We start from the raw sequence: 22,508 nt of genomic DNA, 5'->3' as shown, positions 1-22,508 counted from the left end.
GTACCTATTCTCTTTCTCTCCACCACTGTCTGTCTCTCAGATAAATAAATAATTTTTTAAAAGAAACAATTAAGATTAAATAAGGTCATATGGTTGGAGATACTGCTTTCAAAGAAGTAACTAAGTTAGAATGAGGCTCATTGCATGGGTCCTCATCCAAGAAGACTGGTGTCTTCTTAAGAAGAGACACCGGGGGTGTGTGACACCTCAAAGCCCACCCCAGTGACACATTTCTTCTATCAAGGATCCGCCTCCCAAAGGTTCCACAACCTTCCTGAACAGAACCGCCTGGGGATTAAGTATTCAAAGACATGAGCCTTTGAGGAGCATTTTTAAAATTCACACCGCCACAATGCCTTCCCAGCAATGATGCTGGATTCCTGGAACCATGAGCCAAAATAAATTTCTCTTCCGTCAAGCTACTTCTGTTAGGCATCTAGTCCTAGCAACGAGAAACATAACTAACAGGGGCAGAGCCAGGTTACAGAGGGTTGAGGAGAAAGGAGATGTAAGCATAAAATGGAATAATCTTTTAAAAAATATTTTTTTTAAATTTTTTAAATTTATTTATTTGAGAGCGACAGACACAGAGAGAAAGACAGATAGAGGGAGAGAGAGAGAATGGCGCGCCAGGGCTTCCAGCCTCTGCAAACGAACTCCAGACGCGTGCGCCCCCTTGTGCATCTGGCTAACGTGGGACCTGGGGAACCGAGCCTCGAACCGGAGTCCTTAGGCTTCACAGGCAAGCGCTTAACCGCTAAGCCATCTCTCCAGCCCTAAAAAATATTTTTATGTATTTATTTGCAAGCAGAGAGAGAAGAGAGACAGAGAGAATGGGTGTGCTACGGCCTCCAGCCGTGGCCAAAAAACTCCAGATGTGTGTGCCGCTTTGTGTGTCTGGCTTTACATGGGTATTGGAGAATCGGACCTGGGTCATTAGGCTTTGTAAGCAAGCGCTTTGACCACTGAATCATCTCTCCAGCCCAGAAGAGTCTTTTAAAAGAAAATAAAGAAAAAGAAAAACATTAACTTGACTAAGAAAGAGATGGGAGAGATGCGGCCATGCCTGTGGGCAGACCAAAGGTCAACTGAGACCTTTTAAGGATAGGGGATACTTGTATGTAGTTCGAGGGTTAAATTTAGGCTCTAGGGACAAATTGTGGGACTTTCTAGAACCCATTGAACTTACTTAAGAATGGTTATCTTGAGTAATAATTGAGAGCAGCAGAAAATCAGAAGGTTACATCATAGCTCATCTTTCATGGGTGTTTCTTCACATTTTTCCCTACATGAATCACTAAGCTAAATATAGTAATTTATAAACCCTGTGTGCTTGATTATTTCAACAAAGTTTTGCTTTAATTTCAAAGACAATTCTGTCTTGTTGGTGGAAAATTGTCTAGCTCTGTGTCTGAAAGCAAGTCTGGCTGTTTAGAGCCATGGGAATCTGTTTTTACCAGCACCCCCAGGACAGGCTCACCCCATCTGTGTATCTCGAGAGCCAACCTGGCAAAGCTTAGTCAAGAAAACAGGATTATATGACTTGAATACTCTGGCATCCAAGAAGATCTCTGTTCTGTGCTCCCCATTGAGCTTCTTTGTCTCCCTTTTGGGAGCCAGGCTAGTTTGTGTGTCCTGGAACCCCACCATTCTCAGTTTTGTTCCCAAGTATCAGAGTGCTCTCTTTGTCATGATTCCTCACCTGGTTCCTCAACTCGGGCCCAAGTATTTAAAAAAATCTATTTCATTTATTTCTTTCTTTGAGTATTTGAGAGATGGGTGGGTGAGGGAGGGAGAGAGAGAATGGATGTGCCAGGGCCTCTAGCCGCTGCAAAGGAACTCCAGATGCATGCACTGCCATGTGCATCTGGCTTACCTGGATACTGGGGACTCAAACCTGGAGCCATAGGCTTCACAGGCAAGCGTCATAACTGTTCAGCCATCTCTCCAGCCCAGGCCTAAGTTTTGAAACTGGTTCACATCACCCTGATCCAGCATTTGGTTATATGGCCTCTAGCATCCTGGATAGTCTAGCCCTAGGATTCCATAATTTCTCAGTCCCCAGGGGGCCACCCTGGCTCTACCCTGACCAGAGGCCATGAGTCCCTGTGATTCTCCCTCCTGTCCTGCAGCTTCCTCTCCAAAGAGATGATCTTACTGTGATAGTTAATCTTAACACCCTTGGTGGGCTATCCACGGTGCCATGTAGGGTTTCCTAAGTAACTACAAATACCAAAAGGGGGCCCTGGAAGTCAAACGTGCAGATTTTAAACACAAAGTTATACTACCTGTGTTAGTCAGTCAAGGTCCTCTATAGGAATTGAGCCAGTAGAATGACTACATATGACAGGGCGGGGGAGGAGGCTCAGTGATAAGGCGCTCACCACTCAAGCTCAAGTTAAGGCCACATGCAAAAGGCCAGGAGTCATGGTGGACTTCTGTAGTCCCAGAGCCATGATGCGATGGGAGGCGGAGATGGGAGAGTTTCCCAGATCTCATGGTGAGTAAGCAAAGAACAACAGCGGAGCGGGATCCAGAGGGAAACCCTGATTCAACTGAGGTGGAAAGGTGATGCCCAGCCCCAAAGTTGTCCTCTGACCTTGACATGCATGTCATGCCATGCATGCATCTGCACACACACACACACACACGGAGAGAGAGATTAAAGAACATATTGTGTTCTGACACAGGAGCCATAGATCGTTGTTAGAAAATTTTCAGTGCCAGGGATGGGATACCTTCCAGTGAGCTGTTGGCCAGAGAGGTCCCTTATGCCCTCAAAACATTATAGGCCATTGCCAGGGCCCTTGGTTTTCCACCAGGAATAGATGGTAAAACCCTATTGCTGAAGACTCCACATACTTGGGCTGCAAGACCACTGAGAAATCCTGCTGGAGCTGAGCTAAAAACCTGTTCCATGTAGATCAACTGACAGAAAGCTGGAAGAAGCCATTCTGCATGCAGTTCAATGGGACAAAGAGATACCACCAGTGAAGATACTCAACAGTGGACACTGCAAGCCTTGCATTTGGCCAGCCAGGCCAAATGAGCCAATGGGTGCAATAGTGGCACATCTGTCATGGTGGAAACCAACTGCCCTCTGAACTGGAGGCCTGCTCCATGGGAAGGAATACACCCCTGATACTGAAAGCCTACAACAGGGGTAGTCATGAGCCCTGTGGGTGTGTCGTCTGCTGCTGTCTGGATAAATGTATATACTATGTTCACCAAACTGCCCAATGAGTTTATTGGGGTTACTTACCACAAGTGTTTACAGGAATGTGGGTGACTCAAAGACAACTGCATCACCTCAAAGCCCCACCCCATCCTGGATGGTGACCTGATGGAAGCTGCTGCCTAGAGTTCCCCCAAATTAATAATTTTTTTTATTTTGTTTTTCGAGGTAAGGTCTCACTCTGGCTTAGGCTGACTTGGAATTCACTATAGAGTCTCAGGGTAGCCTCGAACTCTTGGCAATCCTCCTACCTCTGCCTCCCGAGTGCTGGGATTAAAGGCATGCGCCACCACACCTGGCTCAATAATTTTTTTTTAATGAATGAAAATATATTATGGAAGTGATTTATTAGACTGGCTTACCTAATTAAAACCTGTCAGTCCAACAATGTCTGTCGGCAGACTATAAAGACCAACAAGCAGGCAGGGGCTCAGTCCATGAAGCTAGATGCTCCAGCAGTCCCAGTCTGGCCTGGAGGATTCCTGGAGAGCTGCTGGTCTTAAGACTGAAGAAGCTGGGCTCCTGTGTCCCCAAAGGATGGTAGCAACAGGGTAGTTGTATTCAGCAACACCTAGCAAGGGCAGCCAGGCGGCAGAGCTGCTTACTAGTGGAACCTCTTTGGATAGAGGCTGCCACTGAAAGGGCTGCCCACTATGGTGGAGGGTCTTCTCCCTCAGTCAATGCTTCCTAGAAATGGGCTGCTCAAGAGAGATCGCTGCATGTCTCTTAACTTGCTTCCTCACCTAATCAAGTTGACAGTGGAGATTGACATCTCATGAGAGTGTAATCTAGTGCCTGTGACTGCTCCCTGTGGGCCATCCAGACCCACATGGTTTTTGTGAATGTTTATACCTCAAGAATTCCCACTGTGGACTGACATGCCCTGGAAAGTTCTTTCCTGCTCTCCATTCAGTTGGAAATTTTGTACCTTTTTTTTTTTTTTTTTTTTTTTTAGCAAAACAACAACAGCAGCTTTCAAACCAGGTATAGCAGCACACACCTATAATGCCAGCACTCCTCCGGGAGGCTGAGCCGGAGGTTTGTGAATTGAAGGACAGCCTGGCCACATGGTGAAGCTCTGTATAAATAAAAGTTGACTTGCTCTAATGAAAGGTTTTTTTTTTTTTTTTTTTTTTTTAGGGAGTTGATTAAATTCTCAATTCTATCCTGGTAGAATTATACTTTAAAGATATGTAAATCTTTTTCTGAATTCTTGTTTCCAGTAACTCCATTTCTCAAAATGAAAAATATTGTCAAGCAAGCTGCATATGCACGCTGTTATCATGGTGTCTTTAAGACTCAAGGAATCTTTTATGAGAAGTCTTCTTCCTTCTTAAAAAAGTGAGATGTTTTCTTTCAGTAAAAATAAAAACTTGGGGCTGGAGAGATGGCTTAGCGGTTAAGGCATTTGCCTGCAAAGCCAAGGGACCCTGGTTCAATTCCCCAGTACCTACATAAAGCCAGATGCACAAAGTGGCACATACATCTGGAGTTCATTTACAGCAGCTGGATGCCCTGGCAAGCCCATTCTCTTTGTCTGTCTCCTCTCTCTCTTTGCTTGCAAATAAATAAAATAAAGTAAATATTTTAAAAATAAAAACTCAGGCTGCAGAGATGGCTTATCAGTTAAGCACCTGCCTGTGAAGCCTAAGGACCCCGGTTCGAGGCTCTATTCCCCAGGACCCAGGTAAGCCAGATGCACAAGGTGGCACATGCATCTGGAGTTCATCTGCAATGGCTGGAGGCCCTGGTGCGCCCACTCTCTCTCTCAGTATCTTCTTTTTTCTCTTTCTCAAATGAATAAATAAATAATAAAAACTCAACATATGTCTGTTTATTAAGAGTGATAGAAAATGAAATCTTAAAATAGCTACTATTCCAAAACAGAAGAGATGATAGACCTTCAAATACAGCTGGGAGCATAAAATGAGACAAGCTCAAAAATAAAATGACTGTTTCCCTTATAATGTCTGGTAGTGGGCAGATGTTTACGAAGAGAAACGCGTAGAAAGCATTAATCATAAGGAGAGACACCTTTGACAGATAATTAAAAAATATAGTATCTGGAAGTTATTCCAGAAGATACATGATTTTACATGAAATGTCACAACATTTTAGAATGGGCTTTGCTAGCAGACAGAAAGCCAGACTGAAAAGTCCTAACATGGTAATTATTACCCAGCAGTCCCTTAAACTGAAGATGCCTGCGAAATTTTGTATAGGTGTTTAAGAAACTAAGTTGGCCATCTTTCTCAGGTTTTTTTTTTTTTTTTTTTTGCTTGCTATTCTCTTTTTTCCTTTTTTTTTTTATTATTTATTTATTTGAGAGCAACAGACACAGAGAGAAAGACAGATAGAGGGAGAGAGAGAGAGAATGGGCGCGCCAGGGCCTCCAGCCTCTGCAAACGAACTCCAGACGCGTGCGCCCCCTTGTGCATCTGGCTAACGTGGGACCTGGGGAAGCGAGCCTCGAACCGGGGTCCTTAGGCTTCACAGGCAAGCGCTTAACTGCTAAGCCATCTCTCCAGCCCTGCTTGCTATTCTCTACAGACAGGACAGATGAAAAATCTGTACAGCTTTGTACCCGAGGAGAAAGCAAAATTATCTCCCTTCTCATGCAAAGTGGCAAAAGTGTATGGTATTGTCCCTGGGCAGGAATTATGACTTTCAGCTCTTTTCTGTTTTCTCTCCTAGGAAGGAGGCATCATTTGTCCAGAAAAATCTAACAACAAAATACAGTGTCAAATCATTTACAATGATGTCTCAGATGTTTTCTATCTCTTTTCAAATGAGGATGTCTTAGAGTCCAGGGTTTCACATTTTAGGTGACAATACTAATTTCCAAAGTTTCCAAGAACTTTGTTCCTTCTAGTCCAGGACTTGGAGTCTGAAAATGTTACAAGTCACCTCAAAGGAAGGCATGCTCAGTGAAAGTGAAGATCATAAACTGAGCGGGGCATGTGGTGTCCTTTAATCCCAGCACTCAGGAGGCAGACATAGGAGGATCACCATGAGTCCAAGGTCACCCTGGGACGACAGAGTGAATTCCAGGTTAACCTGGGCTAGAGTGAGACCTTACCTCAACAAAACAAAACAACCAAACAAGATCATAAACTGAATGGGCTACTTTCCTTAATAATCCAGCATGGCCCTGACACTCTCAACATACCTGTCCTTTTCAGCGACTACCACCTGTGTGGAACGCACACCTTTAGTTCCAGACCTTTCTCCATGACTGCCACCAGTCCACCTTTCTTTCATCCTGCAGTCTTGGAGGAGTGTTCCGCTTCCATTCTGACGAGCTCTTCTCATCTGCCCGCCTGTGGAATCTTCCTGCCCATGTCTCACATCTTTCCAGGAGCTTCTGGTTCTCCGCCTTGCTAACCCTCCCTCAAGAAATTTCTCCCAAGCTCCCCACTTTAGACTGCTCTGCTCAGATGCATAGCTATTTCTACAGAAATTCATCTATGCGATTTGCTAAAGGATATTTTATATGTTCATGCTGACCTTATTCTGGAGGGAGTGAAGGAAACTTACTTATTTGGGGAATTTCAAGTGTGTAATGATGTAGACTACAAGAAGCTTCCTGTTTTGTGCAACACCTTTCCTAATAATCTTCATTATTTGGCTGCATTCCTCAGTTCCAGAAGGCCAATGGGTTGAGCATTTTATAGGTAATTTCCTAACCCTTTCCTAGGTGGCATTTTTCTCAGCACTGGTCACTTATGACATGAGTCAGTTTCCCCATAATCACTTAACCACATGCAAACTCAGTACTTCCGACCACTCTGTGAGACCCCACTAACCTCTTGGTTCATTAATGTTCAGTCAACATTTTGGACACATAAACAAGATCAATACCATCTACACCCTTTGGGAATTCACAAAGCATTTTCTCAATATGAAAATGTCTTGCGGGGGGAACTGAAGAGATGGCTTAGTGGTTAAGACACTTGTCTGCAAAGCCTAAGGACCCAGGTTCAGTTCCCCAGAACCCACCTGAGACAGACGCCCATTAAGCACTTGTGTCTGGAGTTTGCAAAGGGTAGAGGCCCTGGTTCACCCATTCTCTTTGTCTCTCTCTCTCTCCCTTCTCTCTTAAGTAAATAAAAATAAAATATTAAAATAAATGCCAAGGGTATTCCAATCTTGTTTGGATTTTATAAATCTAGCCTGTGCATGAGATTCCAGTCATTTGGTCAGACTGACAATCAACTAGACTTTGTTGAGAATGCACATGGGACTGTGGAGATCAGGAGGATGGATAGGTCTGACCAGCTTGTAGAAGCTGGAAGTGAGTCATGATTTTTGGCTCACCAGGTGCCCTCAAGTGCCTGCCGAAAGCTATAAATAATGCTGACAGTTCAGCAGTTCTCTGGGAAACACAGTGTTCTTACAAAATTAAAGTTGCATGGCTGGGTCAATAGGTACACCATCTCCTTCCAGCCTTCCTTGTGGCTTTGCTCGCCTGTGCTGGTCAGAGCTCAACTGCATCCTGTTCTGCTACAAGTTACCAATTTCAGAAAACTCTCTAGGAGCTAGAATCTCCCTCAAGCTTCTTCTCCAAGGTTAATTCTTTTTTATTTTTTTTAAATGAAAAGCAGATTTTTTTTTCCTTTTCAAAAAAAATCAGAAAATTGGGCTGGAGAGATGGCTTAGCAGTTAAGGAGCTTGCTCGCAAAGCCTAAAGACCCAGGTTCCATTCCCCGGTACTCACTTAAGCCAGATGCATGAGGCGGCATGAGTCTGGAGTTGGTTTGCAGTGGCTGGAGGCTCTTGCATGCCCATTCACTTCCCCAATCTCTCTCTCTCTCTCCAAATATATATATATACCTTTCCTTCCCTCTCCCTCCTTAAGTAAATAAATTAAAAATACGTTTAAAATATAATAGTATATATAATAAAATAAAATTAAAATATAAAATATATTTAAAATAAAAATATATTTTAAAAAATCAGTTGGGTATGGTGGTGCATTCCTTTAATACCAGTACTCGGGAGGCAGGGGTAGGAAGATTGCTATGAGTTCAAGGCCAGCCTGGGACTACAGAGATAGTTTCAAGTCAGCCTAGGCATGAGTGAGACCCTACCTCAAAAAAAAAAAAATCAGAAAATGGACACATGTGGGTAGTGCATACCTTTGACCTCAGCACTTGAAAGGCTGAGGTCGAAGGATCAGCATGAGTTTGAGGCCAGCCTGGCTAGAGTGAGTTCCAGATCAGCCTGGTTAGAGTGAGAGCCTGCCTTGCAAAAAAATATCAGCGCACAGAGGCTGAGGATATGGCTCAGTGGACAAATATTTACCGCACAAGCATAAGGACCTAAGTCTGAACCCCAGCATTGCTTGAAAAGCCAGGCATGGTGGCCTGTGGCTGTATTACCAGTGCTGGGGAGGTAGAGAAAGGTAATCCCTGGGACTCACTGGTTAGCTCATCTAACCAAATCAGTGAGCTCTGCATTCAGTGAGAGACTCTGCCTCAAAGAAGAGTAAGTGAGGAAGACCCGCCCCATGCTGACTTCTGGCCTCCACATGCACGTTCCCACATGTACATTGTGTCCCCACAGAGTTCCCTCACACACACAAAACATGTATAAACAAATGCATGCATAACACACACACACACAAACACACACTTATAGGACACACATACACATGTAAAAAAATCAGAAAATGAAAATGAATCACTAGCAGCATGATTATCAAGAGCCCTCACTAAGTAGCTACTGTTGTTTGAATCTCTTCCTTGATAGAGAATAAAGACAACCTGAGAGTGAAAGCATGGCTAAAAGTAAGTTCTAGGGCTGGAGGGATGGCTTAGCAGTTAAAGCGCTCGCCTACAAAACCTAAAGACCTGGTTTGATTCTCCAGGACCCACGTAAGACAGATGCCAACGTAGCACATGTGACTGGACCTGGCTTGCACTGGCTAGAGGCCGTGGCATGCCCATTCTCTCCCCGCCCCCTCACCTAACTGCCTCTTTCTTGCTCTCTCTCAAAAATTAATTAATTAATTAATTTTTTAAAGTGAGTTCTAGCCGGGCGTGGTGGCACTCACCTTTAATCCCAGCACTAGCAAGGCAGAGGTAGGAGGGTTGCTGTGAGTTTGAGGGTACCCTGACACTACACAGTAAGTTCCGGGTCAGCCTGGGCTATGGTGAGACCCAACCTTGGAACAAAAAGGCTGGAGGGGTGGCTTAGTGGTCAAGGCATTTGCCTGCAAAGGCAGAGGACCCAGATTCAATTCCCCAGAACCCATGATAGCCAGATGCACAAGTGGGTGCATGTGTCTGGAGTTCATTTGAAGTGGCTGGAAGCCCTGGTGCACCCATACTCTCTCTTTCTCTCTCTCTCTCTGTATGACTCTAATAAATAAATAAAAATCAAAAAAAATTTTTTTAAGTGAATTAGAGTTACCATGTGGAAACCTTGGCCTCATGAGACCTCAGGCAAATTCATTAATGTGTTTTCATGTCTCTCTTTCCAAAACTTTAAAATAGAAAGAACCTAACAATGTCTTACCGGGCTGTCAGGGGATAACCAAGTTAGTGTAGATAAAATGCTTGGAGTAGTATCGTACAGAGCCAAGGGTTAATGACAGTTAAATGGTAGTATTTAGGAAAAAAAAAAATAGTGCACATCAGTTGGAAACACCAAAAGTACTCTTCCAAAAACTGCAAACGAACTTGCACTTACTACATCCTCTCCTGCATCCTCCTCTTATCCAGAGAGGCTCTCGTAGGCGAAGTCCTCCTCCCCATGCTGGCCTTCAACTGTCTGCTAAGACACCTGCTTTCCCAGGAGCCACCTGCTGACGCCCCTGCCCTCTTTCTCTCCTATGGCTTAAATCTCACTTCCCTGTGCATTCTAATTCCCCTCATCAGCACGAAGCAGACTTTCCATGTAGAACATATGTAATAATCAGGGGCTGGAGAGATGGCTTAGTGGCTAAGGCACTTGCCTGCAAAGCCTAAGGACCCATGTTCAACTGTCCAGATCCCACGTAAGCCAGACACACAAAGGTGTGACAAGTGCAAGGTTGCACATGCCCACTAGGTGGCGCAAGTGTCTGGAGCTCAATTACAGTGGCTGAGGCCCTAGCACACCAACTCTCTCTCCCTCCCTCTCCCTCCCTCTCTGTCTCTTTCTCTCACTCCCTCTCTCTAAAAAATTTTTAAAAAATCACTGTTAATGTCTGCCCACTTAAATAAAGAGCTCCTCACCCAGATAGACTGCCCTACGGCTGCCTGTGTCCACTCCAACTGCCCTCTGGTATCCTTTCCCTCATTACCCGGCAGCCACCTAACATTCTTCCAACACCGAAGCGCTCTGCAGTCTCCGATGCTGTGAGCATGCAGTCCTCCCGCCAGCTCTTCTGCCTGGCCTCACAGTTCACATTTTTTTTTGTCGTTCAGTTTTTTTATTTATTTGATAGTGACAGGCACAGGGAGAAAGACAGATAGAAGGAGAGAGAGAGAATGGGCGCGCCAGGGCCTCCAGCCTCTGCAAACGAACTCCAGACGCGTGCGCCCCCTTGTGCATCTGGCTAACGTGGGACCTGGGGAAGCGAGCCTCGAACCGGGGTCCTTAGGCTTCACAGGCAAGCGCTTAACCGCTAAGCCATCTCTCCAGCCCACAGTTCACATTTTTTAAGCTTTCTTTCTAGACTCCCCTGGGCCATTTTTCTCAGTCAAACCCGCTAGTACATTTTTTTTTTTTTTTAATTCCCAGATTTATTGAAAACCTTACGGAATAGCAGAAAACATTCACACAGCTCCACGTGGTGTTTTGGAAATGCGTCCCAACTGTAGGCTGAGTGACTCGCAGGAGGGAGAGAGCAGCAGAGTCCCTTAGTGTCGGGACCCGCCTCGATGATCTCCTCATCCAGGGCTGAGACCGCAAGAATGTAATTAATGTAATTCTCCCTCTCTCTCTCCCCCGCTTCCTGCAGCTTGATGGCGATTCCTCTCTGAATCTGCTTCATCAGATGCGTGACACGACCAGAGCTTCTTGCTGGGAACGACGGCGCTCTTGCACACGCGCGTGGTTTGGAGGACGTTGCCCGTGCGCGTGCAGCACTTGAACGATGACCCGGGCCGCTTTCTTCATGGTCTTTGTGCACACATGTTGGCAAGTCCTGGGAAAAGAGCACCCCCCCCCCATTTTTTTTTTAAAGCAAAGCTTTACTGAAAGTGAAAAGAAAGCTCCCCACTAGAGAAAGGGGTGGGCTGGGGTGGGAAAAGTGGGTCGCCCCTTGGTTCATCCCTCTTGCACCTCCACGGGGTGTTCTCTGGGCCTCTGGTTTGGTTTCTCTTGGTCTTCTGCGCAGTTTTTGTTTTGGACGTTATGTTTATGAAACTGCCCTTCACCTTGGCATGCCAAAGATATTATCCTATGTTACGCTATAAAGTTTTACTGTTTTACAACTCACATTTAACTCTCAATCCAACCAGAACTTCTGGTTTCAGTAGGGTGAAAGAAAAAGGGAAAACATGTATCTTTCCCTAAATGGAGTTCCAGTCAACACAGCAGCCATATTTCACTCTGCTCTGTGGTATCAAGAGTGACATAAGCACAGGTGTGAGTGTGTGTGTGTGTGTGTGTGTGTGTGTGTGTGTGTCCCTCTGCTATGTGTCTATTTGACTGTATTTATTCCAACACTACACTTTATAATAACTCTTTATAAACAAGAAAGCAAGTCTTAACACTTTTTTTTTCTTCATAAATTTTGTTAGGACCTTAACAATTTGGATTGAAATTGAACATATTTATACAAGGCAGAGACATACATCTTTACAGTTTTGACAATCCATGAACATGGTATATATTCTCCCCTCTATTTAGGTTGTGTTTTCATTAATTTTTTTAAAAACTATTTATTTATGTATTTATTTGAGAGAGAGAGACAGAGAGACAGAGAGAGGGAGAGAATGGGGATGCCAGGGCCTCCAGCCGCTGTGAACAAACTCCAGATGCATGTGTCACCTTGTGCATCTGGCTTACATGGTTCCTGGGGAATTGAACCTGGGTCCTTTGGCTTTGCAGGCAAGTGCCTTAACCACTAAGTAATCTCTCCAGCCCTTAATTTTTTTTTTTTTTAATCTATGAAGAAGTATACACTTTGCGAGATTTATTCCTGCCTTTTAGTTTTGAGACAATTTAAATGGTTTATTTTTTTCGGTGTGCATGTGTGTGTGTGATGCGTATGTGGTTTATGTACGCGGTTTTGCAGATGTGTATGCCCCATGTGCAGGTACGCAGAGGCCAGAGGAACAAGTCGGGTGTTTTCTTCTGTTACTTTTGCTTTATTTCCCTGAGACAGAGCCCCACACTGACCCTGGACCTCCCTGCCTTTTGGTTAGACTGGCTGACCAGGAAGCCCCTGCCTCTGGTCTCTGGCTCCTGTGTTTTCTCTGCAGTCACAGGCACCCACAGCCAGGCCCTCACTGTTAAGCAGGCAGTTGCGCGCACAGCCAGCACACCCTTACTCACTGAGTCACCTTCTCACCTCTGCATGGAGTCCTTAAATTTGCATGGCTGGTGCTGGGAAATGAAGCGAATTTCTATGGTTTGCCACAAGGTCTTGTTCATGCTAGACCACTTCATTAATTCTAAGAGTTGTCAATATTTTAAGACTGTACATATATATTTATATCATCATATTATTAATTTGATTTGTGGGGGGGGGCAGTTATGTGTGTGCCATGGCACATGTGTGGAACTCAGAGGACAACCTTGGGGTGATGGCCCCTCCCTTCCACTTTGCTTGAGGCAAAGGTTTCTCTTGTCATTTGCCACTGAGAAGGCCAGGCTGGCTGACGCATCAGTGTGAGGGTTCTCCTGAGTACATCTCCCATGGCCTTAGGCAGCTGGGACACCTGGTGTACATACCTCTGTGTGGTGGCTTTATGTGGGAGCTGGGGTCCAAACTCTGGTCAGAAGGCTGTGGAGTAAGTGCCTGTCAAGACCAACCTTCCCAGCCCTAGCTTTCCTTCTTTCCCAATACTTCTATATTTTTGCTTCTTTTCTTTCCCTAAAGCACTCAAAAGTAATTGACTGGTTTTTCAAGAGGACATCTCAAAAAGAAAAAAAGGTCAGCCTGAGCTAGAGTGAAGCCCTACTTCAAAAAAAAAAAAAAAAAAAAGAAAGAAAGAAAGAAAAGAAAAAAAGAACAACAAAAAAAGTAGGCTATCAAACTTCAAGTATAATGTTGAAGAAAAATTGTGACAACGAGAATATTTGCTTCTTCCCATAACATCTGCTTAACATAATTTTCCCTAATATTATTTCCCTGCTGCTTCATCCCATAATCTAATAATAGACCTACACAATAGAAGAGCTGGCAAAGTCCTGGAAGGTCAATGGTTGAGAGAGCAAGGAGGGGACTGGATTTCTGAGGGCCACATGATGAGAGTCAACTCAGCGTCAGCACAGAGACGGTGAGTAATACTCTAGTGTTCTTTCCCCTGTGACAAAAAAAAAAAAAAAAAAAATTAATCACCTTTTAGCAAGAAAGGAATTCAATTCAGAACATTTGTTTTTTATCTCCTGAAGTTAAATAGTGCTTAAAGTTTAAAGCTTTTGGAGTTAAGTAACTTGTTGGCTATAGTATTAACAAGACCACCACAGCCAGTCCACAAACGTGGCCAACTCATGAGATGGGCCCGGCTCATTCCACCAGGAGGTCCTGGCCCATTACACCCCTGAAAAGATACCAGATTAAGCAATGGTGTTTTATGATTTTGGAATCTCTAGTAATGTACTGATCTTTCTCCATGAGCCCTCTTTCACCTATCCAGTCTCCCAAAGTGGTGAATAAAGCTATTTCTAGACACTTCTCCATTAGTCCTAAAGGAAATGGGCCTATTCTTTCCACCTCTCTCCTGGGAGTTAAGCTACTGGCCCAGCATGGCCCGGACTCTCTTGTCTTTCTATGTGTTGGCCGGCACCTTCCATTCTCCTATCTCCTGTCTTCTTGCTGGTTGCTGCTGGTCAACCCAATCTTACCAGATGACCTTGCCCATCCTTAGAGATAGGTTGACAAGCCCTGAGGGGGCCTAATTGGCATAAAAGAATGTGATCAGGGATGGAGAGATGGCTTAGTGGTTAAGGCACTTTTCTGCAAAGACAAAGGACCCAGGTTCATGTCCCCAGTACCCACTTAAGCCAGATGCACGAGGTGGCCCATGCATCTGGTGCTCATTTGCAGTGACTGGAGACCCTGGATCACCCATTCTCTCTCTATCTGCCCCCTTCTCAAAGAAATAATTTTTTTTTAAAGTATAATCAACTGATTTCTTCAAGGCTGCCTCAAAAGACAGAAGAGTGTCATATAGAATACAAGTATTTCAAGACTTGAGAATGAGTTGTCAAGATCAGGATACATGAACGAGAGAACACCAGCGTGACGATGTTGGTACATTCTGTTTGTAAACAGCCCACTGTAAGAAGCTTCCACGGATTGCCAAGTTCAACAGCATTGGCATCTGGTGCCAGCAGCCCCTGCTTTGTCTCTGAACCTGCTGCTGCTTCCTCACGGCTTGTGACTCCTTTGCCCTCCTAGCTCTACACACCGTGACTTTTTCCTTTTCCTGTGATTCACCAAAGTCACCACTGGAAATGTTTGCGTGGGTATTCTGGAACTTTCCTCTAAGACGTGGTGGTTAGGAATGAGGGAAATAACTTCAATCCCACTACAGGTTAAATAGGCTTTTGTGAACCGACTATTTATAACTAGTTCTTTGGGAGTACCGCTCTGAATACAAAGCAACTTGCATTCAAATGAAATTTCACAGCACAGGCCCTTCTTTTAGCTCCAAATACTTGAGAATAAGCACTCAGGAAGCGTGTTGGCCTGCCAGAACTTTGAGGTTCCCCTTCACCAGCTGATGGTCTGCTCATGCAAAAGAATCGAACATAGGCAGACTGAGCAATGAAGCTGAGTGGGTTCTGAGCTCTTTGTTTCCATGGGGGGAAAAAATGCTCTCTTCCTCTTCCTCCTCATGGTCTTCTATACAAGAACAAGAGGATTAAAAACATTTCAGGGGCTAGGGGGATGGCTCAGCAGTTAAGGCCTTTGTCTGTAAAGCCTAACAACTCTGGTTTGATTTCCCAGTACCCACATAAAGCCAGATGCAAAAGAGTGGCACATGCACCTGGCGTCCCTTTGCAGTGGCACAAGGCTCTGGTTTGCCCATTCTCTCTCTCTCTCTTTACTCTCTGTGTCTCTTCTTGAAAATAAATAAATAAAAGTATTTTTTTAAAAACATCTCAGTGAACAAATTTTCTGTACAGCTATGTTGCTTGTCTGTAAAATGAGCCCTTTTGGTTTGCAACCTTGTTCTAACCTGAGGGAGACATCTTTTAGGATATATGCTATTCACAACTCACAGTAGAAGTAGGGCCAGATTTAAAGAAGAAGAGCTGCCAGTGTGCTTTATGCCAATGCTACTCAAAGTGCGGTCCAGAAGCTCTGGCATTAGCTTCGCTTCAGGGGTTGCTGGGAATGTAGGTTCCTGGGCACGCCTAGAATTAGGATCGCTGGAACGAGGTTCAGGTATCTAGGCTTTTCTGCACCCCAGAGAGAATTAGAACTAAGAGCCACAATGGTGGCAGTCTGCTCGAGGCTATAAAGGTTGCTGAGCACCCAGAGGTGCCCTGGCTGTTCTGGGGTAGTGGGTGGGCTGAGTCCAGGACTGAGTGCAGAACAGACACTTGATGGCTATGGGGGGAAAGGATCATGTGGGGTCTTCCTGTCCTTTCTGCTTCTCTTTCACCCCGTTTGGACTCTTGCCCGCTATGGCCGTTTGAATGTGAGACGCCCCTCGTCGTCTTGCGTGTCTGTGAGGAAGCCTCGTATTTAATCCGAGCTGTGGCATTTTGGAAGGTGGAGCCTTGCTAAAGGAGGTGTGCCGCTTGGGGTGGGCCTCGGGGTGTCAGAGCCTAAGTCCTGCTTGCCAGAGCTAGCTCACTGCCTTGCAGCTTCCTGCCACACTTCCCCTGCCCTAGTGAAGTTCCTCCTCAAGACTGTAAACGGGAACAACCCTTTTCCTTCTGTGAGCTGCTTCTGGCCAGGCGTCCTGTCCCAGCCTCAAGAAGGTCGCTGTAGCACCTGCTATGGGCTGGATGTGTCCCCCTCAAAATTTATAGGCTGAAGTGTTAACCCCTGGGATCTTGAATGGGGCTGTGTTTGGAGATGGGGGTCCATCAAAAGGTAATTGGGTTTGAGTGAAGTTATTAATATGGGCCCTAATTCAATAGGACTGCGCTCCCTGAAGGAACGGACATAGGACACAAATACAGAACAATGACCTGGAGACAGAGGGAGAGGAGTGGTCTCAGGAAGCAAGCATGGGCGACACCTGGATCTCAGACTTCTAATTTTACAGGCCGGGGGAAAGGATTATTGTTGTTTGGATATTCCTGACCCTCAATCCTCAACGCCCAGTCTACGCCGTGCTTCATTGGAGTGTGCCCAGCAGGCTAACACAGGAGCCCACCTCTGCCCTCACACACTGGCAAGGCTTCACACAGAGTACTACCCTGGGTGATTGCTCATTCCCATGGTAACTCATCGTTTGAGGAGGGATTTATACGGACCACCTGAACCAAGTCCTGACACTGGTTTGAATGTGATCATCTATGCTGATGTCCCATGGGAGACAAGCCAGGAGCAACTTCAGTCTCTGAGGCCCAGGTCTCCCGTGCAAACACTAACTACACGTATGTCTGCTGGATGTGCCTTCGCTCTGGCTTTTTGTTTTTATATGTAACATGGAGACGATAATGCTCTACATCTTTTTTATTTTTTTGCTCATTTTATTTATTTATTTATTTGAGAGAAAGTGACAGCGAGAGAGAGAGAGAGAATGGGTGCACCAGGGCCTCCAGCCACTGCAACCCAACTCCAGATGTGTGCGCCCCCTTGTGCATCTGGCTAATGTGGGTCCTGGGGAATCGAGCCTTGTACCGGGGTTCTTAGGTTTCACAAGCAAGCTCCTAACTACTAAGCCACCTCTCCAGCCCAGTGCTCTCCATCTTAATAATTCTCTCTTACCCCTGTTATAAAGATATAATACAAGAGCATTCAAATGCATTATAAACTAACAGTGGACATATGGCCTATGTTTTTTCTGTTTTGTTATTAGAGCTATGTGGTAGTTTGAATGTAAGTGCCCCCCCCCCCCCGTAGCCTCAGATATCTTTGATTAAGTTTCCCCAGCTGGTGGCATCTTTGGGAGGTAGCCTTGCTATAAGAAGTGTGTTGCTGGGGGTGGATCTTGGGGGTGAGGAGTCCAGCTGTGGGTTTGGAGACAGCCCGAGCTTGCTCTCCTCTCTCTGCCGCAGACTGTAATGCGGTGAGCCAGCTTCCTCCGCCATCATGCAACTTCCCTGTAAAACCGTGAGCCTGAAAATCCTCTCCTTGCACAAGCTGCTTCTGGTCAGGTGTTTCGCCCTATCACTGAGAAGGGAACTGCTATGGGCCGTTATTATAAGGCCTGCCCTAGTGACGCAGTGTGGGAGAACAGCAGCTAGGAGCCATAGCCGTTTCTGTCTCCCTCAGCTCAGTTGCCTCTTAGAATTCAAGGGACCCCAGATTCAACCTGGCCACCACACATTTGGAAATCCACCAAAGGGTCATGTAAATGTGTTTGAATATTTTTTACGGTCTCACTCTAGCTCAGGCTAACCTGGCATTCACTATGTAGTCTCAGGGTAGCCTTGAACTCACGGTGATCCTCCTACCTCTGCCTCCCAAGTGCTGGGATTAAAGCGTGCGCCACCATGCCTGGCTGGGTTTGTATCTTTTTTTAATCCTTTTATGTTTATTTGAGAGCAACATACAGAGAGAGAAAGAGGCAGAGAGAGAGAGAGAATGGGCACGCCAGGGCCTCCAGCCACTGCAAATGAACTCCAGACGCGTACAACCCCTTGTGCATCTGGATAACGTGGGTCCTGGGGAATTGAGCCTTGAACCGGGGTCCTTAGGCTTCACAGGCAAGTGCTTAACCACTAAGCCATCTCTCCAGCCCCTGGGTTTGTATTTTTATAATCTTTATGTTGCTATATATTTTTTAAATCTCAACTCCAGAGCATGTGAAAGTGGTAGGGATGAGTATGACTGGGCAAAGAAATTAACTTTTGGAGGAAGATGACAAGTTTGGATATTCTCAGCCTATAATACCTCCAGGAGAGGGATAGCCATTGTGTAGGGAGCTGGACAGAGGGGGTGGAGTCGAACACACGTTGAGTTTACTTAAATTGGCCACAAAACATATAGGATTAACAGTGGATGCTGGTTAAGGTGGAGCTGTTAAGAAAGGATGAGGGGCAATGATAGCTATTTGAAGGTATTCTTAGATACAAAGTGGGCCAGAAAAGAAATACCAAGGGAATTTAGAATCAGGCAAAGTGAAGGGCCAAGAACCTAGACGTGATTTTAAATGTTTGAAGCATGTAATTTCAAAAAGAACACAGTGGCTGGGCATGGTGGTGTACCCCTTTAATCCCAGCTCTCTGGAGGCTGAGGTAGGAGGATCACAGTGAGTTCAAGGCCATTCTGGGCTAGAGTATGATTCTGCCTTGACAAAACAAAAAGCAAAATCAAGCAAAACAAAAGGGCAAAGTGATCCAAAATAAAGTATCTGAGACCAAGGAAAAGCTTACAAGAACAGAATGGCAGCCCACTGGATTTGAATGTGCGTGTGTGTGTGTGTATGTGTGTGTTCATGTCTGTGAGTGTACATTTCAGAGGACAACCTTGGCTGCCATTTCTCAGGGCCACCTTCTACTATTTTTTAAGAGAGAATTGGCCTGTAGTTCACCAATTAGGCCAGATTGTCTGGCCAGTAAGCCTCAAGGATCCCTGTTTTCCACCATCTCCCTAGTGCTGGGATTATAAGCATGTGCCTCCAAGGCTGGCTTTTACATGAGTCCCGGGGATTGAACTCAGATCCTTATGCTTGTGAGTGCTTTCCTGACTGAACTATCTGCTTAGCCCATTTGCTTTGTTGTTGTTGTTGTTGTTCTTGTTTTGTTTTTTGGGGGTTAGAGTCTCACTCCCATCCAGGCTGACTTGGAATTCACTATGTAGTCTCAGGGTGACCTCGAACTCACAGCGATTCTCCTACCTCTGCCTCCCAAGTGCTGGGATTAAAGGCGTGCATCACCAAAATGAATAAAAATTTAAAACTCCATTTGCCTTTTTTGAGTAAGGGACATGGGGATAATGAGAGAGGCGGGGAGGGGTGGATAAAGAGAGATGCATGTGTTACAATGGTAAACAGACAAAGTTGTCATCAATAACTTAGGCTACATATTGCCTGTCTGTTTAATTTACACCACCACATCCCCTCTGGCTCTCCATTACATTGTCTCTTGGATCAATATGGGTGCAATTGGACTGCAGGATAAAGGTCCACTTATTGCTGAGTTTAAGACTTCGGAACAAAGGAATCATATCAAGGGCTCGGTTCAGCCAAGTGTAGCAGATTGAGTGCTAAATGACACCAGACAAAACAAGGGAATGTTTCTGAGAGTTTGTTGGTGGAGTTTAGACTCAAAGGCTTCTATTTAATTCAAACCACATAACAAACGGTGGTGATATCATTAAAATAAATATCCCACATGGCCCATCTCTTCCCCTCCCATATCACAGCCCTGACATCACTTTTGCATATTATATTAATGGCATTTTCCGTATTCTGCTGAAAGGTCACAATCCTGTCAGTAATGAGATTCAGCCCCCAGTCAGGCTGCTCCAAGACACCACCGCCCTTTTCCAAGACAGTTTCAAGGGCAGCTTGAATTCCAGAGAGCAGATGTCTCCTCGCGTAGGAGCCACGAGTTGAAACAGGAGAATGCACTCCAGATTCCAGCAGTCGCTGATACCGTGAGTAGGCCACCAAGGAGGACACAGGATAACGTGAATACTCAGGATGTTGAGTTTTCTCAGAGCACATGAGGACAAGTTAGAAGGGATGAAAAGGCATTGTCTCGGGCTGACTTCAGAGTCCCTGAGTGCAGCCATGATCATCAGAGAACCCTAAACCTAAGACCAGGAGGCATTGGCTGTTTAAAGCTGGAAGCTTTAAAGTGAAGCAGAACTGAGATAGCCCTGCCTAGCTAGGTGGCTTTAAGCAAATTGCCCAGCCTCTTCCAAAAGACCAGGATGATAAGGGGAGAATTATGATGTAATGCACAGAGGCATTTAGCACAGTTGATATTTTACCATTAACAGAGATTGTAAGGTCAGGTTGAACTTGAATATCGGCCATATTGAGAGGCTACCACCTCACCTATGGCCCGCTTAGGCTGGAGGAGGGAGAGGGAAGATACACACTTGACATGGGTTGACCTTGGTGAGTCTCAGAAGAGAAGGGGAAGAAAAGGAAAGCATAGTGTTACACAGGCTCTGGAGTCCTCAGAGGCTATGCAATCGGCCAGTTGTGTATCCCTTTCTCAACATGGAATGTGAATTTGTGCATGGACCCATTGCTGAGCTCATTCGCTAAGTCTAGAAGACTTGTTTCGTTCTCTACTCTGCTGTGGCTACACACATTACATTTCTATTACCAGCCCTCCCTTCACCTCTCCCAGGATCCCTTCACTCTTTCACGCTCGCCTGAGTCAGAGAGAATTCTACTGGATCACAGATAACTCAGCGCAGGTCAGTCAAACCTTTTCCTTCCTTTGGGAGAGTTTGCAATCGAAAAGTGTCATATGATGGAGAATGTAATTTCAAAGGGGACAGTGTAGGGGGGGAGGAAGGGAATTACCATGGGATTTTTTTTTATAATCATGGAAAATGCTAATAAAAATTTAAAAAATAAAAAAAGATTGTGATGGGGAGGAAATATGATGGAGAATGGAATTTCAAAGGGGAAAGTGGGGGGGGGAGGGAGGGAATTACCATGGGATTTTTTTATAATCATGGAAAATGCTAATAAAAATTTAAAAAATAAAATAAAATAAAAAAAGAAAAGTGAGTGTCAGGGAGAGAAACAGAAGGTGTGTTGATTACAGAGGAAAGACATACACAGACTATCTGGATTGTAGCAAGGGAATTGACAAGAGCATCCGCACATCCATCTAGAGAAATATAGACTGGAAAAGAGCACAGTTCTATTTATAACCCGTTCAATATTCCTGGCTGAAAAAAAAATTGCTTATTAACACAATAAGTACTCAGTGGGGCGGTATCCTTGGAGAAGGTCATGGGGCTCTTTTCCAGGCCACTTCCTGGTCAAATTTTATCAATAACTTGAATGAAAACATTGGCAGCATGCTGAACAAGATTACGGATAGTTGATTGTAGCTGATGGGTTTTGCTAATCAAGCCATACTTGCTGTTGTTTTATTTGACAACATGGCACAGTGGTTGAAATTGTTCGATGACTGAGTTCTCACTCAGCCTAAGCCATGTGCCAGGCAGTTTGCATATCCTACTGTGGTAGTTTGATTCAGGTGTCCCCCATAAATTTGGGTGTTCTGAATGCTAGGTCCCCAGCTGATGGAGATTTGGGAATTAACGCCTCCTGGAGGCAGTGTATTGTTGGGAGTGGGTTAATGGGTGTTATAGCCAGTTTCCCCTTGCCAGCGTTTGGCACACTCCCCTGTTGATAGGGTCCACCTTATGTTTGCCAAGGGATGATGTTCATCTTCTGTTCATACCATCATTTTCCCTGCCATCATGGAGCTTCCCCTTGAGTCTGTAAACCAAAATAAACCGTTTTCCCCCCAAAATCTGCTCTTGGTTGGTTGGTTTCTACCAACAAGGTAAACCTGACTACAACAGTAATGTTGGTGCCAAGGAGTGAGATTGCTGCCAGATACTTGACTGTGTGGCTTTGGCCTTTTAGAGCTGATTTTCAAGAGGAATGTGGGAGGATTTGAAAACTTGGCATAAGAGATGCCTTGCAGTGCTGTAAGTGCAGCTTGATGGACTATTCTCGTCAGAGTTGAAAGACCTGAACGCAGTAAGAACTATGGATTGTGAGGTTTGGTTTATGAGGGTGAGAAAGAGCTTTGCTTGGACTGAGCTAGAAGCAGTTTATGTGAGAGGCTTGCTGTTATGCCAGTGACCTGAGAATTTGTGCAAGGTTGCATTACATAGAAATGGATTGATGTGAGCAGAGGGATATGGCACATAAAAATGAAATCTTTGGGCTGAAATTTATGCCCATTCATCTGTAATTATATGAGAGATTACAACCTTTGAGAATGGGCCAGCTGACTTGCATTGGGACAACAGGAAGAATGTAGACTCTTTTGAAGG

General features: G+C 45.0%; 1 pseudogene; it reads right to left on the bottom strand.

Moving 5' to 3' along the window:
- Nucleotides 1-10,998: 10,998 nt before the first annotated feature.
- On the bottom strand, nucleotides 10,999-17,611 carry LOC123463400 (annotated as a pseudogene).
- Between the last annotated feature and the right edge of the window lie 4,897 nt (nucleotides 17,612-22,508).

The sequence above is a fragment of the Jaculus jaculus genome, chromosome 9, assembly GCF_020740685.1.
Source record: "Jaculus jaculus isolate mJacJac1 chromosome 9, mJacJac1.mat.Y.cur, whole genome shotgun sequence".
Classification (NCBI taxonomy): domain Eukaryota; kingdom Metazoa; phylum Chordata; class Mammalia; order Rodentia; family Dipodidae; genus Jaculus; species Jaculus jaculus.
This window is presented reverse-complemented; position numbering and strand designations above follow the sequence as displayed.